The 20513-nt window shown below is 42.7% G+C and overlaps 1 protein-coding gene, 1 long non-coding RNA gene and 1 other non-coding gene across 5 annotated transcripts in view; 2 read left to right on the plus strand and 1 right to left on the minus strand.

Moving 5' to 3' along the window:
• The window catches only part of TBCE (tubulin folding cofactor E), a 91708-nt gene extending 87850 nt beyond the window's left edge, over positions 1-3858 (minus strand). For 2 of the 3 annotated variants that reach the window (XM_042909398.1, XM_042909400.1), the window contains exon 1: positions 3794-3858. The gene's annotated coding sequence lies outside the window, so the exon portion shown is untranslated. Of the gene's footprint in view, positions 1-3439; positions 3762-3793 lie in introns of those variants that run through there. The other variant, XM_042909399.1, reaches the window with a different exon arrangement.
• A 73-nt stretch (positions 3859-3931) lies between these two features.
• Positions 3932-6687, plus strand: LOC122202201. The gene is made up of 3 exons (XR_006194512.1): positions 3932-4205; positions 6081-6195; positions 6618-6687. It is a non-coding gene; the product is annotated as an uncharacterized LOC122202201 (long non-coding RNA).
• Positions 6688-10322: 3635 nt separating this feature from the next.
• Positions 10323-10446, plus strand: LOC122202905. Its single transcript, XR_006194955.1, has one exon. It is a non-coding gene; the product is annotated as a small nucleolar RNA SNORA64/SNORA10 family (small nucleolar RNA).
• Positions 10447-20513: the final 10067 nt, after the last annotated feature.

The raw sequence follows: 20513 nt of genomic DNA on the forward strand, positions 1-20513 counted from the left end.
GGTAAAATACACGTAACATAAAATTTATCACCGTAACCATTGTGTTTTAAGTTTATTTTGAGAGTGAGCCTGCAGGGGAGGGGCACAGAGAACGGGAGAGAGAATCCCACGCGGGCTCCGCACAGTCAGCGCAGAGCCCAAGGGGCTGGAACTCACGAACCGTGGAATCGTGACCTGAGCCGCTTTCAAGTGTACGGTTCAGAGGCATTAGATATGCTAACACTGTTGTGCAACCAATCACCGAAACTTTTCTATCTAGCAAAACTGAAACTCTATACCCACTGAAGGACTCCCCATATCCCTCTCTCCCTAGCCCCTACCTTCTGCTTCCATGAACTTGCCCCTCTAGGTATCTAAGTGGAATCCAGCACTATTTGTCTTTTGGGACTGCCTTATTTCGCTCAGCATGTCTTGCTGTCCTTTTATGCCTCATGTCAAAGCCTGTCTCCAAGTTGTACTCTGTCCTCACGGTAGTTCCTTTGTCTTTACATACTGAACTGTCTCATGTAATTTTAAGCACGTCCTCCAAAAAGTTTTAAGCATTTCCTAAGAGGCTATAGGAGGCACATGTTCTCTCTGAAAGAGGCACATCTCCTCTCTAAAACATCAATGACTGGGGCGCCTGTGTGGCTCAGTCGGTTAAGGGGCCACTTCGGCTCAGGTCATGATCTCGCGGTCCGTGAGTTCGAGCCCCGCGTCGGGCTCTGTGCTGACAGCTCAGAGCCTGGAGCCTGCTTCCGATTCTGTGTCTCCCTCTCTCTGACCCTCCCCCATTCATACTCTGTCCTCTCTCTGTCTCAAAAATAAATAAACGTTAAAAAAAAATAAAAAATAAAAAAAAAAATAAAACATCAATGACTTACATCTACACCAAACCCACAATTTTTCTGACAAAACTGTATAAAAGAGAATGAATTAATAACTTTGTGCCCTTTCTGTACACACTTTCAAAAATCAGCAAATCTTCCCAAATCATTCCTCCACAAATTCATCCCAGCCACTCCTAATAACTGGCAACCTATAACGTTTCTCCTTTCTGGCAGACCTTACTTTCTGGGTCATATTCATTTCCCACTGAATAATATGTCTACCTTATTATTTTTTAACGTACTCTCCATTAGAGACAATGCATTGTTGCATATTTCCCAACAAAAGGGTAAGGTAGGGAAAGTACCATAAACTTTTTAAATAAACTTTGAGGTGCTAAGCATACAACAAATATTCTACTAAAGTATATGATAAACTGACTTTAATCAATCAAAAAGAAAAAAACAAAACCACCAGAAAATGGTAACAACTCTAGTTTTATTGTTGAACATTCACATCTTACAAAAATAATTAAGAATTGAGATGATCCAAGAAGTCTGTTTAAATCCATAACTTAAAGGTAAAAACAATATTGTTCTGCAGGGTTGAGATTCAATTAAGACTGGGATGCCTCGGTGGCTCAGTCGGTTAAGCATCTGACTTCAGCTCAGGTCATGATCTCACAGCCTGTGAGTTCAAGCCCCAGTCTGTGAGTTCAAGCCCAGTGTGGGACTCTGTGCTGACAGCTTGGGAGCCTGGAGCCTGCTACGGATTCTGTGTCCCCCTCTCTCTGCCCCTCCCCTGCTCACACTCTCTCAAAGATAAACATTAAAAAATTTCAATTAAGATTGAATTAGATTCAATTAAGTATTCATAGTGAAATTCAAAATTAAATTTAAAAGGTTAACCAGGGCACCTGGGTGGCTCAGTCAGTTAAGCATCCGACTTCGGCTCAGGTCATGATCTCAAGGTCTGAGACACAAGCCCCGCATTGGGCTCTGTGCCTACAGCTCAGAGCCTGGGGCCTGCTTTGGATTCTGTGTCTCCCTCTCTCTCTGCCCCTCCCCTGCTCATGCTCTGTCTCTCTCAAAAGTAAATGAACATTAAAAAATAATAAATAAAATAAATAAATAATAATTCTTCCTTAAAAAAAAAAAAAGGTTAACTGGTATAAGAACAGAGTAATATATCTTCCAAAGAAGTAGAAAAGAAAATATGAAGAAAGAAAACAAAACAAAATCCAATCTCAATCCAAATCTCAGTCCAAAAAAAGTCAAGAAAGGAGGAGAAAAAAAGCACAGAAAGTACAAAGTATAAAATGGTAGAAAAGGTCCAAATCCATTCATTCAACTGTTATATTATGGGAAGCCTATTGAAAGCCAGATACTGTTTTAGGCACCAGGAATACAGCAGTAAACAAAACAAAAATATCTGCCCTCATGAAGCTTCTATCCTAGTGGGGGGAACATAGTAAGCCAGATAAATGAATAAACCACATGGCATGGCATGTCATGTAATGAATGGGAAGCACAACGACAAAGAGGGCAACGGAGATGTAAGGGAAGGATATGTCAGAGAAGACCTCACTGACAAGGTAAAATTCCAAAAACGAGAAGGGAGGTAAGGGTCTGAACCATATAGACAGACGGAGGGACTGGAGAGACTTCCAGGCAAAAGAACCCCAAGTGCAAATATCCTGAGGTTGGGATGTGCTTGAGGAGGCTCGAGAAGTAGCAAGAGAGATCAGAGGTAAAACAGGAGGGGATCATACAGGACCCTGGGGGTCACTCTACCAGCTTCGGCTTTTACTCTTGAATGAAATGGGCATTCTTTGGAGGATTTTTTTTTTTTTTTCTTTTTCTGTTTCTTTTTTAAGTAGCCCTCACACCCAGTGGGGAGCCTGAACCCACCACTCTGAAATCAACACCTGAGCTGAGATCAAGAGTCGGAGGCTTAACGAAATGAGCCACCCGGGCACCCCTGTAGTCCATGGAGGATTTCTCAGAGGAGGGCAAAAATTTGATTTTTTTTTTTTTTTTTTAGGAGGATCACTCTAGATGCTGTAATGAAAAAAGACTGAAAGAAGAAAAAGCAGATTAGTTAGGTGGCTATGCAGTAAGTAGTCTGGGTGAGAAGGGACTGGGAGTCCGGACAGATTCCGAAGGTGAAGTCCATACAATCTGCTGGCAGATCGTACGTGTGGTGTGTGAAAGAGATGAGTCATGGATGGCTCCAAAAGTTTGGGCCTGAACAAATGTCTCAGTAATGACAATGAATAAGTACAAAAACCTGCCTGTCAAAAGGCAGAGACTGTTGCCGTGGACTTTTAAAAATCCCCAGCGACAGCTGTTTCTAAAAGCATACAGAAAGGTTAAAACTTAAACGATGCTGAGACAAATATCAAATGACAGCGGCCTTGGCTAGGTTAACGTCAAACAAGTCTGCTCCCTTCATCTTCATCTCCCCCGTCTCTACCTTAACCGTCTGGCATTTGTGAACCCTGTCTTCCAACGAGACTGTTGTTTCTTTGGGGACAGGGATGTCGCACCCTCATGTGCACCCACCCACAACTCGGAACAGTCCGCAGTTGGTAGTAAACACTATTTCAAAATGTTAAATGTTCTCCACCTACCACACGTTATTCCTCCTCGTCCACAAATGTTAAATGATTCGGAACTTCAGGGCTGTTTCTCTAACCCGACCTATTTCACCTCGTCCAAAGTGACCCGCCAGCAAGGCTTCCCGGTAAAGGGATGGACGGCGCTGCCAGTGCGGCTTCCTGGTCCGCTCGCCGGCCCGGACTCCCTACAGCCGGCGCGCCTGGGTCTGGTCGAGGCGGCAGGGAGCAGGCAACGCCCGACTCCTGACCACCTAAGAAGTTTCTAGGAAAGGACTAAAGGACCGAAGCATTGCAGGGTGACGCACCGGCCACCGGCCGGCCACGAACGCTTGGCTCCCGCAGCCCCTCAGCCCCTCCGAAGCTCACCTGCAGGCAGAGAGCCCGGGGGGTCCGGACACCGACCCTCGCACGCGCCAGGCAGCAGCGGAGCTTCCGGTCCTGGCCGGAAGTGCTTCCTTAGGGAGACAGGAAGTCCCACCTCCGCTGGGTGGGCGGTGGCTGCTGGAGCTTAGGCGTGGCTATAGCGAGCCAGGGGCTTCGGAGTCGGAGGTTTGGCCCACCCACCCAAACCTGGGCAAGCTCCCCGCCCCTGTGCTGGCCCGGTGATTCCTCTAAACTCAGGACTGCAGAACAAGCCAATGAACGTACATGTTCCAGCCTACTTGTGATTCACTTCCATGTTTATTGAGAGTCTACCAAGTCGGAGGCGTGTGGTCACAGATAAGAAGATAGTGTTGATGCCTCAAAAACTAAGAGAATAATAATAATAATCAACCAGGTAAAATAGGCAGAATGAAAGTAAGTGCAATCATAGAAAAAGCAAATTCCATACGTTTGTTAATTTCTAAGCGTCAGGTTTCTATGTAATTAGCTCAGTGGTTTGTTATGAGGATCAAATGAGGTGACACAAATAAACATTGAGCAATGGGGTCTGGTACATGATTAAAGCACACATAGCTGTGGTGTTGGTATCATTGGTTGAAAATAAGAAGCCTTTATCCACCCCCCCCCCCCCCCGCACAAGGGGAAATTGAATAACAACTAAGGGAGGTAGCATTCATGCTGACTGTTAAAGTTGAGAAGAATTTCAGTACATAGAGAGATATCCATTGTGAATCTGTAAACAACTGCTTTTGTTGATTAATGAAAGGACATGGGATGAAAAACCTTGCTCCCTAAAACAGAACTCTCAGAAGTTTGTTGTTTGAAATCCTATCAGTGAGAATGGAACATCCCTCTCCTGCCTGGCAGAGCTGAGCCATGTGGATCATTTTGGCACTTTTCCAGTCCAGGTATAGAGCTTCAAATAAGGGGTTTTCAGATACAACATTCCACGTTTATTTTAACTTTGTAGTTTTCAAGAGTTCCAGACCTTAGAGTCTGTTTCATAGCCCAGACCAGAGCCTGCTTAATTCTTACCTATACTGCACCCAATCCTATGCTATCACAGTCTCTTCCCCTGCCTCTGCCTTTTTTTTTTTTTTTTTTTTTTAAGTTAGACATCCTGCCCCTCTGGTGTGTGTGTGGTCTTACTTGTTTCAGCAACTAAATAAACCTTTGTTAGACTATAGGCTTGCTTTTGAATGAACCTTATCACTATAGTGAACAAGGTTCTTAGACTCATGAAAGTTGGAGGACACTTTTATTTTGTTTTTAAGGTTTATTTATCTTTGAGAGAGAGAGAGACCGAGAAAGAGAGCATGCAAGCAGGGGAGTGCCGGGGGGGGGGGGGGCGGGGGGAGATAGGGGATCTGAAGCAGGCTCTGTGATGTCAGTACAGAGCCCACGGTGGGGCTCAAACTCGAACCGTGAGATCATGACCTAAGCCTGACAGACACTTAACCCAGTCAGCCACCCAAGTGCCCAAAGAACTCCAAAGAATTCTTCTAGTCTCTTCTTCCTTCCGTAAAGTAAAGGAGTTCTTACTGCTTTGATTGCTCCCTCCGTGATTATCTATCTTTGCCTATCGTTCTTCTTGTGCTGCCTACTCTCTCTGTGTCTACATCTACTTTCTTGATTTTTGTTATTGGAAGGCTGACAACTATTTTAATACAGAAATCATTTGGAGTTATGGGGTAACTTGATAGAAGATCAAGGTCAGGTAAACCCACTAAATACCAGGAGACATATTTGATTTCATTAGTGTCTAAGTAGACAGCATGAAAGTTGAGTCTACACCCAGATATTTGGTCAAACACTCGTCTAGAAATTGCTGTGAAGGAGTGTTTTAGATGAGATAAACCGTTGAATCAGTACACTTTGGGCAAACCAGATTGCCTTCCATAATGTGGGTGGGCCTCATCCCATCACTTGAAGGCCTTTAGAGAAAAAAGTCTGACCGCCTCAGAGGAAGAGAGAATTCTGCCTCCCTGGAAGCACATGGCCATGAAACAGGGAGAAAGTATCAAGGTTCTTACCACAAGAAAAAAGCAAGGAAATGATTTCTGGGTAGGTAAACAACATCAGGCATAGATTCAATTCGATATCTTCTCAAATCTCTCCAATGGTACTATTTAAGGTTATGGTTTGTCTTATTTTAAGGTTTTCTGTGTTGCCTTAATTATTCCTGTCCCGTCTAAGTTAAATTTTTCTATATTTTCTTGTTTTGTTGTTGCTTCTTTTTTAACCTCGGTTTTCTCTGTTAATACGGCAGGTACTCCATAAATGTGGGAGTTTCCAGCTGTCCATTTATATTACAGAACGAGGCAGTAGAAACGCTAAATGGGAGCAAATGGGAGCTCAGCTCCTGTGATCAGGGCTGCCTGATGGTAAGTCTCATTGTCACGTGAATGGGAAGGGAACAGCCATCAAACTTCCGGAAGGCTCTCAAATGCCCAGTAGAAGAGTGTGGCTCTTTGACACCAGCATGTCTGCTAGTTGCCCAAATTCACCCCGGAAACTGACTTCTAGTTCTCTAGAGAAGATGTCTTCCTCTTTTGCTTGAGGACATATACCTGGCAATGATGATTTAGTTTTCCTACTGGCACAAGAAGGAGGTAGTGGCGGGGGGCGGGGGTTGTTCATCCTTTTGTTTACAGACCATCAATTAATTTCTGTTTTCATCCATATTTATCCCTTCAAACCTCTGTGTTGACCAGTATAGCACTGTTCCAGTTAGTTTCCTATTGCTGCTCTAACAGATTATCACAATCTTAGTGGCTTAAAACCACATATATTTATTATCTTACAGGTCTGAAGAAGTACAACACTTCTCACTGGGCTAAAAGCAAGGTGTCAGCAGGGCTGTGTTGCTATCTGGAGGCTCCAGGCAAGAATCTGTTTCCTTGCCTTTTCTGGTTTCTAGGGGCCACCTGTATTCCATGGCTCATGGTCCCCTTCCTTCATCTACACAGTCAGAAATGGTGGGTTGAGTCCATTCCACATCACTCTGACTTTGTAGTCTCACATTTTCTTTGACTCTCCCCTTCTGCCTCCTTCTTCCACTTAGAAAAATTCTTGAAATTACATTGGTCCACCTGGACCATTCAGGATAATCTCCCTGTTTTAGGGTCATCTGATTAGCAACTTAATTTCGTCTGCAGCCTTCGTGCCCTTTGCTGTATACCTACCATATTTACAGTTCTGGGGATGGGGACAGGGACATCTTTGGTGGGGGCATTATTCTGCATATGGCTTTACTGAGCCTGTTGGATCCTGTGTCAGCCACAGCCACTTCTCTGCATATATTTAACTATGGCTTTATCTGCACGGCTTTCATCAGTCAGTAATCTGCTGTCTGTATTCTGGAATCTCTCATCCACTAACAGAGCCCTTCCTTTTAAAAAAAAAAATAATAATGTTTATTTATTTTTGAGAAAGAGAGGGGGGAGAGAGAGAGAGAGAGAGAGAAAGTGCAAGCGGGGGAGGGGCAGAGAGAGAAGGAGACACAGAATCCAAAGCAGGCTCCAGGCTCTGAGCTGTCAGCACAGAGCCCGAGGTAGGGCTCGAACTCACAAGCAGCCAGCCGTGAGATCATGACCTGAGCCAAAGTTGACTGAGGCACCTAACAGAGCCCTTCCATTCTCAGTGTTATTTCGATATTTTTAGCCTTTTTATTTCTTTTACTTTCCTTGTAGTATTCTCCCAAACTGAAAAAAGAATGAACACTAGCAGAAAAATTCATCTCAGGCAGACTTGGGACCACTTTCCCAGCTTTTAGATTTAAGAAGCGCCTGAGGGCGTCTCATCTCCAAGCTTCGTAGACACTGTTGACAGCTTTATTGTTAAAGCTGACAAAGATCCTTCAAAGTCTGACATGTTTCTGCTTCCTTGCCATGGGAATGTTGCTATGAACATTTGTGTACGAGGTTTTGCATGGATATTTTTTTTTGCATTTCCCTTGGGGTAGTGGATTGAATGTGTCCTCAAAAAATTCATGCGGAAGGGAGTGGGGATGTTACTGTCTGGTCCATCCTCTCTCGAGTCTTGCTCATCCCCAGGAACGTTACCCACAATCATGGGAACTTCTGGTTTTCGCTCCCTTCCCAGAATCTCTCCTCTCTTCTTTTCTCTTTGCCCTGAAAGTCACCGCTCCTTTTTTCCGTACCCTTCTTCCCGGACACCTAGACTGACCTCATCAACAGGCTCAGGTTTCAGGAAGATTAATTCAGAAAAGGAAGTATCTTGCAAGAAATTTCTTTTAGTCTTAGAATCATAATACTTCCCAGAGGTGAAAAAGCGCAAAATGGCATGGGTACCTTTTTGGAAGTAAGGATGGAAAAAATAGAGGTGGAAGAACACAAGTATCTCACAAAAAGTATTTTGTTAATATCTGTATCTGTAAATATCTATATCTACGTCTATATGTCCTGATAGTATACAGTTTTGCTCCACTCAATCACAGAATGTGATTTAATCAACTTTTTTCTATTATAAATGCTGCTACAATAAATATACTTTTATAGGGGCGCCTAGGTGGCTCAGTTGGTTAAGCGACCGACGTTGGCTCAGGTCATGATATCACAGTTCGTGGGTTCAAGCCCTGCATCGGGCTCTGTGGTGACAGCTTGGAGCCTGGAGCCTGCTTTGGATTGTGTGCCTCCCTTCTCTCTCTGCCCCTCCCCTGCTTGTACTCCATCTCTCTCTCTCAAAACTAAAGAAAAACATTAAAAAAAAAAAAAAAAAAAAAAAAATATATATATATATATATATATATATATATATATATATATATATACTTTTGTATACATTTTGTACATCTGAGGGAGTATATCTTAAGTATATAGTCCCTTCTCAAAATGTAAAACAAGGTCACCATATGAGTTAGCAATGCCACTTCTAGGATTTACCTGTCACTGTTGGCTTGAGCTGCTATAACAAAATACCACAAACTGAGTGGCTTAAACAACAGAAGTTTATTTTCTCACAGTTCTGAAGGCTCAAGTCCAAGGTTAAGGTGCCAGCCAGTTTGATTCCTGGTGAGAACCTCTTTCCTGGCTTGCAGATGGCTGTCTTCTCACTGTGTCCTCACATGACATAAAGAGAGAAAATAGTTCTCTCTGTCTCTTCTTACAAGGACACTAATCCTGTTGGAAGGTCCCCACCCTTATGACCTCATTCAACATAGTTACTTCCATAAAGACCCTATCTCCAAATACAAAATAATGGAGGTTAAGGCTTCAAAATATGAGTTTTGGGGGAACATTATCCAAAAGAAATGAAAAAATACACCCACACAAAAACTTATATGCAAATGTTCCTAGCAACATTACTCATAAGAGCCAAAAAGTAGGAACTACACAAATGCCCATCAATTGACAAGCGGATAAACAACATGTGGTATATCTATATGATAGACTGTTATTCAGACTTAAAAAGAAATGAAATTGTGATACAACACGGATGAACCTTGAAAACACCACGTTAAGTGAACAAAGCCAGTCACGAGAACTATGTAATACATTGTATGATTCCACTTATATGAAATGTCCAGGATAGGTGAATCTACAGACAGAAGACAGATTTGTGGCTGGCCAGGGTGGGGTCTGGGAAGTGAAGTGGACGGAAAATGAAGAGTGAATCGTAACACGGATGGGGTTTCTTTTAGGGAAGCAAAAATGTCCTAAAATTAGATTGTGGTGATGGTTACATAACTCCATGAATATAATAAGACCCACTGAATTGTATGGTGTGTGAATCAAAAAAGCAGTTTCAAAAGATATGTATATCCCTAAAAGTGGAGTGTCCAGGGATCAGTGCAGAACCCACTATGCCTACGTGAGCTCATTCAGTCCCACGGCTCTATACATCATCTGCATGTCAGTGACACAATTCCAACTTCCTGCCTTGCTTGATCTCTCCTGTGAACTCTCTCTTGCCTTGTGCCTGCAAATGCCTTCTTGACATCTCTTCTCGGATAGCGCATAGGCATCTCTAATTTCCCCCCCAAAATGCTGTTCCTCCTCTGTCTTCCTAAATCCAAGTTATGGTACCGCTATCTACTCGGTTTCTTTAAAAATCCAGTGATCATCCGTGATTCCTCTTTTCATTAACTCTACATGCTATCCACCAGTAATTCCTGTTAATTCCACTTAAACTAACCCCAGCTTGACCTCTTCGCACTGTGTGCCCTGCTCCCACCCTTGTTTTAGCTACCATTGTCTCTCATGGGATACTCTGACGCTGTTCTCAGGGGTCTCCTTATGTCCTCTCATAGCCATCTATGAATTCATCATCTATTCAGATGCCAGAATGGTCTTTTATAAATGTAAATTAAATATAGTTCCTCTCTTTCTTGAAATCCTCTATTGGCTGCCCAGTTGCATTTAGATGAAAAGCTAACATCCTGAGGCACCTGGCTGCCTCAGTCGGTAGAGCAGGCGTGCGACTCTTGATCCCGGGGTTGAAAGTTCAAGCCCCATGTTGGGTGTAGAGATCACTTAAAAATAAAATCTTACCTCTCTCGACTCCACTTAATCATACTCAGTGTGTGGTTGGTGTATTTTCAGAGAGAGAGACAGGCCCTCCTAATGCACTTCAGACCAGCCCGAGTGGCCTCTGTTCCTAGGATTACAACAGCTTCTATATGCATCGGGAGCGTTGTGTCAGATGAATCCACCACCCCCCCTCCTGCTGTTTTCCCTTTTCCAGCCAAGGCCTCTTTTGATGCCATGTCCAAGACCTACAGCTATCTCACCCCTGGCCTCTGGAAAGAGACTGTGTTCTTCAAGTCTCCCTATCAGGAATTCAATGACCATCTTGTAAAGACCCATACCAGAGTCTCTGTGTGGAGGACCCAGGCTCCAGCTATGGCCACCACATAGTTCTATACTAGACAAATGCAGTGAGGGGCACCTGGGTTGCTCAGCTGGTAGGCATCCGACTTTGGCTCAGGTCACGATCTCACAGTTTGTGGGTTTGAGCCCCGCGTCAGGCTCTGTGCTGACAGCTCAGAGCCTGGAGTCTGCTTCGGATTCTGTGTCTCCCTCTCTGTCTGGCCCACCCCTGCTTGTACTCGTACATGCTCTCTCTCTCAAAAATAAACATTAAAAAAAATAAAGTGAATTAAAGTTCGTTAAAAAAATAATAAAATCTTAAAGAAAAAAGCTAAAACCCTTACTCTGGTTTACAAAGTCCTTCGTGATCTGGCTCCTACGTTATCTTGTACATACTGGCAAAGGTCTTTCTCACCTTAAGACCTTTGTACTCCTTTTGCTTCGATTGCTCTGCACCAGGATTATAGTATGGCTAATTTCTTGTCATTCAGAACTCAGCTTAAATGCTACTTCCTCAGAGAGGTCTTCCCCAAACACCTAATGTAAGTAGCCAGCTTTTAAAAATTATTTTATTGCTAATATTTCTTGTTTATTGGTGCTTTCATGACTTGTAAGATTTTTAATATTTGAATTGATAATACATTCACATGCTTCAAAAGTCAAAAGTCATACATGGGTGTACAGTGAAAAATCTCTCTTGTTACTCCTATTTCCCAGTTTCTGTTCCTCACTTCCACTCGGGATAATTTAGTCAATATTTTTCTTTTATGCCATGCTTTTTCACACAATGGCAATTTCTTGTACAATCTCTTAAGCTACGTGGTGTCTTGTTTTTCTCTTTCTATAGCTTGAATATCAGCTTACCTTAAGAACAAAGGGAGGGGTGCCTGAGTGGCTCCGTCGGTTAAGCCTGGGACTCTTGGTTTTGGCTCAGGTCACCATCTCACAGTTCGTGAGTTCGAGCCCCACATGGGGCTCTGCATTGATGGCACAGAGCCTGCGTGGGATTCTGCCTCCCTGTCTCTCTGCCTCTCCCCTGCTCACTCTTTCTCAAAAATAAATAAATAAACATTAAAAAAAAAAAAAAAAGAACAAGGGGAATTGCTTGAAGGAAGCACTAGGTTGAGGTTTAGGTTCTGGACAAATAACCAAGATAGAAGAACCAGAAAAGAACTGTAATGGCAAGTACTGTTTAGTCATTTGGTCAGAGTCTGCTTCCAGATGAGTGTATTCCAACAGTTTTTTCCACTCAAGAATCCCCCTGGAGACAGAATCCAACTGGCCAGGAGTAGGTCATGCATTACCCTTTGGCCGTAGCAGGACAGTAAGAGGAAGGACGTAGCAGCCCCCTGGGACCCTTTGGCTTCTGTACTGGAAGGCAGGACGCTTTGGCTATATCCAACTGTGGAGCAGTAGTTTGCCAAAAGGAAACAAACATGATGAGGAAGAATTAGGGTGGGAGAGGGTTGCCGTGGCCATGTGCAACTGCTACAGTTTTATCCCTGTGTCTAACTCCCTCCTCGGAGGCACTGCTGGCAGGACCTCCACTGGCTTTGCCCAGCACTTGGAGACCAACAAACAGGTGGTGCTTGTCAGCTATAACCATCAAAGCACAGACAGTGGCCAGTGGCTTCACGTTACCTGTAGAAAATACGATCAAGGAAGGAGGTGGCTTTCCCAGAAAAGTTCTGGCAGAGTGCCAGAAGTGAGGACTTGTAAGTTATGTACAATATACATTTAAATAAATGGATTGAGGGGTACCCAGGTGGCTCAGTCGGTTGGGCTCCTGACTCTTGATCTCAGCTCAGGTTTTTTGTTTTTTTATGTTTGTTTGTTTTTTTAAATTTATTTTTGAGAGAGACAGCGTGAGTGGGATAGGGGTAGAGAGAGAGGGGAACAGGATCTGTGCTGACAGCGGTGAGCCTGATGTGGGGCTTGAACTCATGACCCCTGAGATCATGACCTGAGCTGAAGTTGGATGCTCAACCAACTGAGCCACCCAGACACCGCTCAGCTCAGGTCTTGATCTCAGGGTAATGAGTTCAAGCCCTATGTTGGGCTCCCTGCTGGGGCTTGACACCTACTTAAAAATAAATCAATGGGACGCCTGGGTGGCTCAGTCAGTTAAGCCTCCAACGTTGGCTCAGGTCATGATCTCGCAATTCATGAGTTCGAGCCCTGCATGGTGTTCTCTGCTGTCAGTGCAGAGCCCCCTTTGGATCCTCTGTTACACCCCCGCCCCCCTCTGCCCCCTTCCCCACTCACTAGTGTGTGTGCTCTCTCTCAAAAAAAACAAAACAAAAAACCCCCAAATAAATAAATGAATTCCAAAAACAACAATAAAGGCCTCCCCTATAGCTAGTTTATGCTTTGTTTTACATATGTAACAGTATAACAAAAGTAACCTAGGTCAACAGTAGAGGCCCAGGATAATTGTTTTTCTTTTATTTAGTTTTTTGTTTGTTTTTCATTGGTTTGCCTTTTGTTTTTGTTTTTCTTTTAAAGGAGATGGTACATTATTCAAGTTGGAGAATCACTGTCATAAATTCCTACTAAAGAAATGTTTTCCAGTTGGCTTACAATGCAGTCAGCCCCTTACTATCTGTGAGCAACAGGTAGGCTGAGAATAACAAAGAGACCCTTTATTGAGTTAGTCCTATACCTTTTAATTACCTTAGTCACCCAAAGACCACATTTAAGCTTTACTTTGTAAGGTCTCTACTAAATACTTAGCCCATTCTCTTACTCGTTTTCTATCTGGGTGGAGGGAGTAGTTTATTTCATGTTTTATCATTACTATTATTATTTATCAGAAAGCCATTTTGACTTGAAAAGTTTTTGGCAGGGGAATACAACTTTAAGTTGGAATTTGGACATAGAACAAATTTAATGGGTGGCAGAGGAACATTTCAGTTACAAGCATATGAGTACAGGCTTCAGAGTGGGAATGTGGGGGCGCCTGGGTGGCTCAGTCCGTTAAGTGTGATTCTTGACTTGGCTCAGGTCATGATCTCACAGTTTGTGAGTTCTAGCCCCACATTGATGTCTCTGCTGTCAGTGTGGGCTTGCCTCAGATCCTTGGCCTCCCTCTCTCTCTGCCCCTCTCCCGCTTGTGTGCTCTCTCTCAAAAATAAATAAACACTAAAAAAATTATAAAGTGGAAATGTGTATAATGTTTGTAGGTGGGGGAGGACAAAATTGACAGGCTCAGGTTAAGTAAAGGCATAGTGGGAGGTAAGTCCAGAAGCTGATTATAGACAGCTTGGACTGTGAGGCTGAAATGTTTGACCTATATGGATATGAGTTTTGGGGCACCTGGGTGGCTCATTTGGTTAAGCGTCCAACTCTTGGATTTGGTTCAGGTCATGATCCCAGGGTTGAGGGACCAAGCCCCCCACCTTGGGCTCCACACTGAGCGTGAACCCCACTTAATATTCTCTCTCTCTCTCTGCCCTTTCCTCCCCTCCCCTGCTGGTGCACACACTCTCTTTCTCTCTCTCTCAAATAAAAAAAAAAGGATATTATTTTTGAACAGAGACATAAAATGAAAGCAAATGATTAAGATTAATTTGGCAGTTGTGTGCAGCATGAGCTATAAGAGAGGGATTCCAAGAACACAAGTTAGGTGACATGAATTGTGCATATATATATTCCAAGCCAGGAAGAAATTATTGGTTTGATTTTTCATTTGTTGTAGCAGTCACGTAGCTCATTGTTACCCCTGTTGGAGCCATGATATAACACAGTAAATGGCAATAAATTCTTTCAACAACTTCCTCATTAAATTCATAGGCATATGTGACTTGTGGTCTCAATGAATTGAGAATTTCTTTTCTAAATTTTTTTTAATGTTTTATTCATTTTTGAGAGACAAAGATAGAGTGCAAGTGGGGGAGGGGAAGAGAGAGAGGGAGCCACAGAATCTGAAGCAGGCTTCAGGCTCTGAGCTGTCAGCACAGAGCCTGACACGGGGCTTGAACCCACGAACCGCGAGATCATGACCTGAGCCGAGATCATGACCTGAGCCGAAGTCGGCCACTTAACCGACTGAGCCACCCAGGCACACCTAAATTGAGAATTTCTTAGTATTAGTGACATTCTTTATGGTGCTGAATCCTCTTGGTTTCCTCTGAACTATTGACAATTATATTCCATTTTTTTCTAAGCCTTCTAAAACTGTCTAAATTGTATATATTTTATATCTTTAGTGCTAAGTCATTTAGCAAATGCTATTCTTTAATTTTTGTTCATCTTCAATCCAGAACTTTACAAACTTCAATTGGCCAAGCTTAGGATTCAATAAATTTAAAAAACTTAAAATAAATTACACATTCAATTATTTTATTTTTTTAACTTTTTTTTTTTTTTTAATAATTATCTTTGAGAGAGAGACAGAACATGAGCAGGGGAGGGGCAGTGAGAGATTGAGACACAGAATCTGAAGCAGGCTCCAGGCTCTGAGCTGTCAGCACAGAGCCTGATGAGGGGCTTGAACTCATGAACCATGAGATGGTGATCTGAGCCAAAGTCGGACACTTAACCAACTGAGCCACCCAGGTCCCCCTACACATTCAATTCTATTATCAAAGCACAAATACATTTTCATAAAACTTATTGGAAAATCTATGAGTTTATCTCTTGGAATTACTACTTTGTTTCAAAGAACATATGATTATTTCTTTAAATGACCTGCTTTATTTTCAGTTTCCTTTACCTAGTCTTATATGTTCAATTCTCTATGGTTGCCTTAATCTGTCAGGTTTTTAAAAAATTTTTAATTAAAAAAAATTTTTTAATGGGTGCCTGCTCCTCCCCTGTTTGTACTCTGTCTCTCTCAAAAATACATAAACATTAAAACAATTTTTTTTTAGGGGCACCTGAGTGGCTCAGTCTGTTGAGCATTGTACTTTGGCTCAGGTCATGATCTCATGGCTCATGGGTTCAAGCTCCACATTGGGCTCCATGCTAGCAGCACAGAGCCTGCTTTAGATCATCTGTCCCCCCCCCCCCCCCCCCCCGACCCTCCCTGCTTGTTCTCTCTCTCAATAAAGAAGTAAACTTAAAAAAAATGAATGTTTAATGTTTATTTTTGAAAGAGCGAGACAGAGAGAGTCAGAGAGAGAGGGAGACACAGAATCCGAAGCAGGCTTCAGGCTCCATGCTGTCAGCACAGAGCCTACTGCGTGGCTCGGACCCACAAATTGGCAAGATCATAACTTGAGCTGAAGTCAGATGCTTAACCGACTGATCCACCCAAGCACCCCTAATTTTTAATAAAAAAAAAATCTCTATGTCCAACATGGGGCTTGGACTCCTAACCCCAAGATCAAGAGTCACATGTTCTACAAACTGAGCCAGCCAGACACCCAAAATCTGTCAGCTTTAATAAATCATTTCTTTCTTATACAGTGTTGACATCAGAGTATCATTTATTACAACTAAATCTCTTCAAAGTTTTTACTTTTCAAGTGTGTAACTAGTCGCATTTTATAACTTCTAGGGGTCAGTGGGTTAAGCGTCTGACTTTGGCTTGGGTCATGATCTCATAGTTTGTAGGTTCGAGCCCCACATCAGGCTCTGTGATGACCATGCAGAGCCTGCTTGGGATTCTCTCTCTCTCCCCCCCCCCCCCCCCCCCCCCCCGCCTCAAAATAAATACCTAAACTTTAAATGCAATTTCTGGTAAGTGACCTTACAAGTTTCGGAAAGATTTACAAATTACTTTTGCAGCTCATCATTAGTACTACCTCGCCCACTGAGGTCCAGATATCTGCCACTATTCATTAAACCAATTCTCAGGTAATCAGATGTGTTTTTCTTTCTCTATATACGGTAACAAGTGTAATTCAAGGATAATCAATTGGTCATTCTCCTAACGATACAGTGTTTTATAAAGAATGCACATAATACAGCAGCTAGTGCTACAGATGTTTCCCAGACATCTCTAGGAAAAGATGCTCATTGAACAATGGTCACAAAACATTCTACAGAATTAACTTGAACTAATGGGTTAACATAGAAATTTTGCTAATATTATTGCTTATTGTGCTGTTAATATTTTTTTACCAGCCAGTACACAGTAAAAACATGCCATTACCACTTGTTAAGGTCCGGTATATTCAACCACATTAAATGTGAGGTTGCATTACTGTAAGGTTAATGGAATAACCAGAGAAAGTCTGGTTAGCCAGACTGGAGATGGTGGGGGTTTAAGGAGCCAAATGCCAATTGGGTTATATCTGAATTCACATTATTGTGGGGTCCATTGTGATGAGTCCTTTTGTGTATTCTTACCACCAAATATCAGCCCTATATGTATGGCAATAAAGCCTGTTCTAATGACAGGGAGAATGCAAAGTACGGGTCAGATAAGAGACCTCTTAAAGGACAAATCTGTAGGACTTGGGAGGACTGGAGAGACAGAGGAGACGTGGGCAAATCAATCAAAAACACACTCCTGGATCACTTGAAGAATAAAGATTGTGACAGAAAAGGCAGGGAGAGAAGTGGTTCCATTCCATTGTTTGAATTGGTAGAGGGATAGGAAGGGATGTATAAGTTGGTTTTAATTACATTATTTCAAGGTGACAACACAAAGCTCAAGTGAATAGGCAGTTACAGGACCTGAATTTGAGGTCAGGCTTTGGATGAAATGGTAATCATGGACAAAACAGTGAGCAGTCTAAGAATCCTCTCAGAAGTGAACAGAACATTGAATAAGAGTCATTAGAGAAAGAATTCGAGGTAGAACCGCATTAACATAAATGCTAACATTTGAGGCTTATGGTATCTTTTCAAATGAATACGTTTTTTTTTTTTTTTAAAGTTTATTTATTTTGAGGTGGGGAGGAGCAGAGAGAGAGAGAGAGAGAGAGAGAGAGAGAGAGAGAGGGAATCCCAAGCAGGCTCCATATCAGTGCAGAGTCGGATGCTGGGCTCGAACTCAGGAACTGTGAGATCATGACTTGGGCTGAAGTCAAGAGTCAGATGCTTCACTGAGCCACCTAGGCTCCCCACTCACATGTTATTTTAATGGAACCCTTGAGAGGTGGGGGGTTAGTTTCAAGTATATTTATTCATTCATAAATATCTATTAAGTGCAGGGCACCTGAGTGGCTCAGTTAAGTGTCCGACTCTTGATTTTGGCTCAGGTCATGATCTCACAGTTCATAAGTTTGAGCCCCACACTGGGGGCTGGCAGTGCAGAGTCTGCTTGGAATTCTCCCTCCCTCTCTCTCTGCCCTTCCCCTAGTCACTCACACTTTCAATCAAAATAAATAAACATTTAAAAAATATCAAGTGTTTCTGGGAATACAGGGGTGAATATGTCACAGTCCTTGCCCTTAATGAGTTTCCAATCCAATGGGAGAGGCAGATAAGTAAACAAGTAATTACTCCCCCTTCCCCCCGTGCCACCCATTACAGCAGTAACAATCTGTTTAATAGTTGGCTATTTACTTGCTAGCCTCCATCACAGAAAAATCACAGGGTTATGGAATGGTGTCTTTATCACTCTTACATCTCCAAAACCTAGCAAAGGATCTAGCACATAAGCATTCAGGAAATATTTCTAAATGAATTAAATGAAAATAGACGATGTCAGCAACAATGAGCACTATTTTATGGCAGAGTAAACTGTTAGGAAATATGGTTATGGTGGGTTGGAGATAAAATTTTGGGAAGTCTTATGTATTATACCAAGGAATTTATAGGTGATGGTACTAAGGATTCAAAGATGGCGACGACCATCACATTTATGCTTTCGAAAGACAACTCTGGTTGGAGTGTATATTATTACAATACACGAGTGGTTTCCAAACCTTTAAACACATATAAATGTGCATATAGAATGAGAGGCCAGTGGGGTGCCTGGGTGGCTCAGTCGGTTAAGCGACCGACTTCAGCTCAGGTCATGATCTCGTAGTTCCTGTGTTTGAGCCCTGCGTTAGACTCTGTGCTGACAGCTCAGAGCCTGGACCCTGTTTCAGATTCTGTTTCTCCCTCACTCTCTGCCCCTCCCCCACTCATGCTCTGTCTCTCTCTCCCTCAAAAATAAACATTAAAAAAAAATTAAAAAAGAAAAAAAGAAAAAGAAAGAATGAGAGGCCAGCTGCCCAGAACAATGTACTTTGACCTGTACTCAAGGGTCTGGCTCTGCTCGGCAAGTGCTTGAAGAAAAAAACAAATCATCTGGTACCTGATAGGTACTTCATATATGTACATTTCCTTCCCCCTTTCCTTCTCAATACACAGATTAAGAAAGAGCCAATGGGTGGGGCACCTGGGTGGCTCAGTTGGTTGGGCATCCAACTTTGGCTCAGGGCATGATCTCGAGGTTCATGAGTGCAAGTCCCTGCACTGGGCTCAGTGGGACTCTGCTTGGAATTCTCTCCCTCCCTGTCTCTCTGCCCCTTCCCCCCCTTGCTCTCTCTCTCAAAATACGTGAATAAACATTAAAAAAAAAAGAGCTAATGGATAAACCTTGAGGCTGAATCTTAAGGCAGAGGATTGAATAAGGCCCTCAAGAGGCAGAAAGGGAGGGAATCAAGAACAGGACAGCTTGCTTGGCCTATGTCATGAGTACAAACAACTTTTCTTGAGATGAAAGGAAGACAACTTGAGACAGACTTAAGAAGTAGAGAGGAGGAAAGTTAGGAGAACTTACATTAACTGGGAAAAGAGTGGAGAAGCAGGGGACATTAGATTGACCAATGTGAAATCTCCATCAGGAATAGAGAAAAATAAATAAATAAAAGAACTTATGGAGGCTGTAACATGTTAATTTGCAATGGCTACAAGGGCAGTTCTGAAAACACTCCCCAGCAGTGCTCAGCAATATGGGGGGAGCAAAGTGTGCAGGTGTTGGATGCTTCTAGAATTGGGAACTGGCAGGATGAGAAGGGCCAAAGGAAAGGAGGACCCTGATCTGAGAAGTTCTTGAAAGGCTGCCTAAAGTAAATAAATACAGGGCATAGGTCAGGAAAGGAAGGAAGTCAAATTAGAAGTTGACACAGTGGGGGTGCCTGGGCGGCTCAGTCAGTTAAGCATCTGACTTTGCCTCAGGTTACCATCTTACAGTTCGTGAGTTCGAACCCTGTTCAAACTCTGCACTGATCAGCGAGGAGCCTGCTTCGAACTCTGTCTTCCTTTCTCTCTCTGCCCCTCCCGCTCATGCTTGCTTACTCTCTCAGAAATAAACATTTAAAAAAAGGTAAAATAGGGGTGCCTAGGTGGCTCCGTCGGTTAAGCACCTGACTTTGGCTTAGGCCATGCTCACGGTTCCTGAGTTTGAGCCCTGTGTTGGGCTCTGTGCTGACAGGTCAGAGCCTGGAGCCTACTTACAATTCTGTGTCTCCCTCTCTCTCTCAAAAATAAACATTATAAAAAAATAAAATAATTTGAAATCTTCCATTTTAATTGATATAAGGAAACCTCAAAATCATGGGTATTTATGCTACATTATGGAAACCTGAACTGTTTATGAATTCATTACATAAAAGAAAATTTTAATGATTATTCAAAAAGATCTAATGCTAACTATATAGACAAAATAGGGGCACCTGGGTGGCTCAGTCAGTTAAGCATTGGACTTTGGCTCAGGTCATGATGTCCCAGTTTGTGAGTTCCGAGCCCCGCGTCGGGCTCTGTGCTGACAGCTCAAAGCCTGGAGCCTGCTTCACATTCTGTGTCTCCCTCTCTCTCTGTTCCTCCCCGCAACTCATGCTCTGTCTCTATCTCTCAAAGATAAATAAACATTAAAAAACAAAAAAGTATTGTTAAAAAAAACTATATAGACAAAATATTTACCTTTAAGATGAAGACTGCCTAAGTAGATTATTCCTTACTTAATCAAATTACTTTTGGCCTGGTGC

Source organism: Panthera leo, chromosome D2 (assembly GCF_018350215.1).
Source record: "Panthera leo isolate Ple1 chromosome D2, P.leo_Ple1_pat1.1, whole genome shotgun sequence".
In the NCBI taxonomy this organism is placed as follows: Eukaryota; Metazoa; Chordata; class Mammalia; order Carnivora; family Felidae; genus Panthera; species Panthera leo.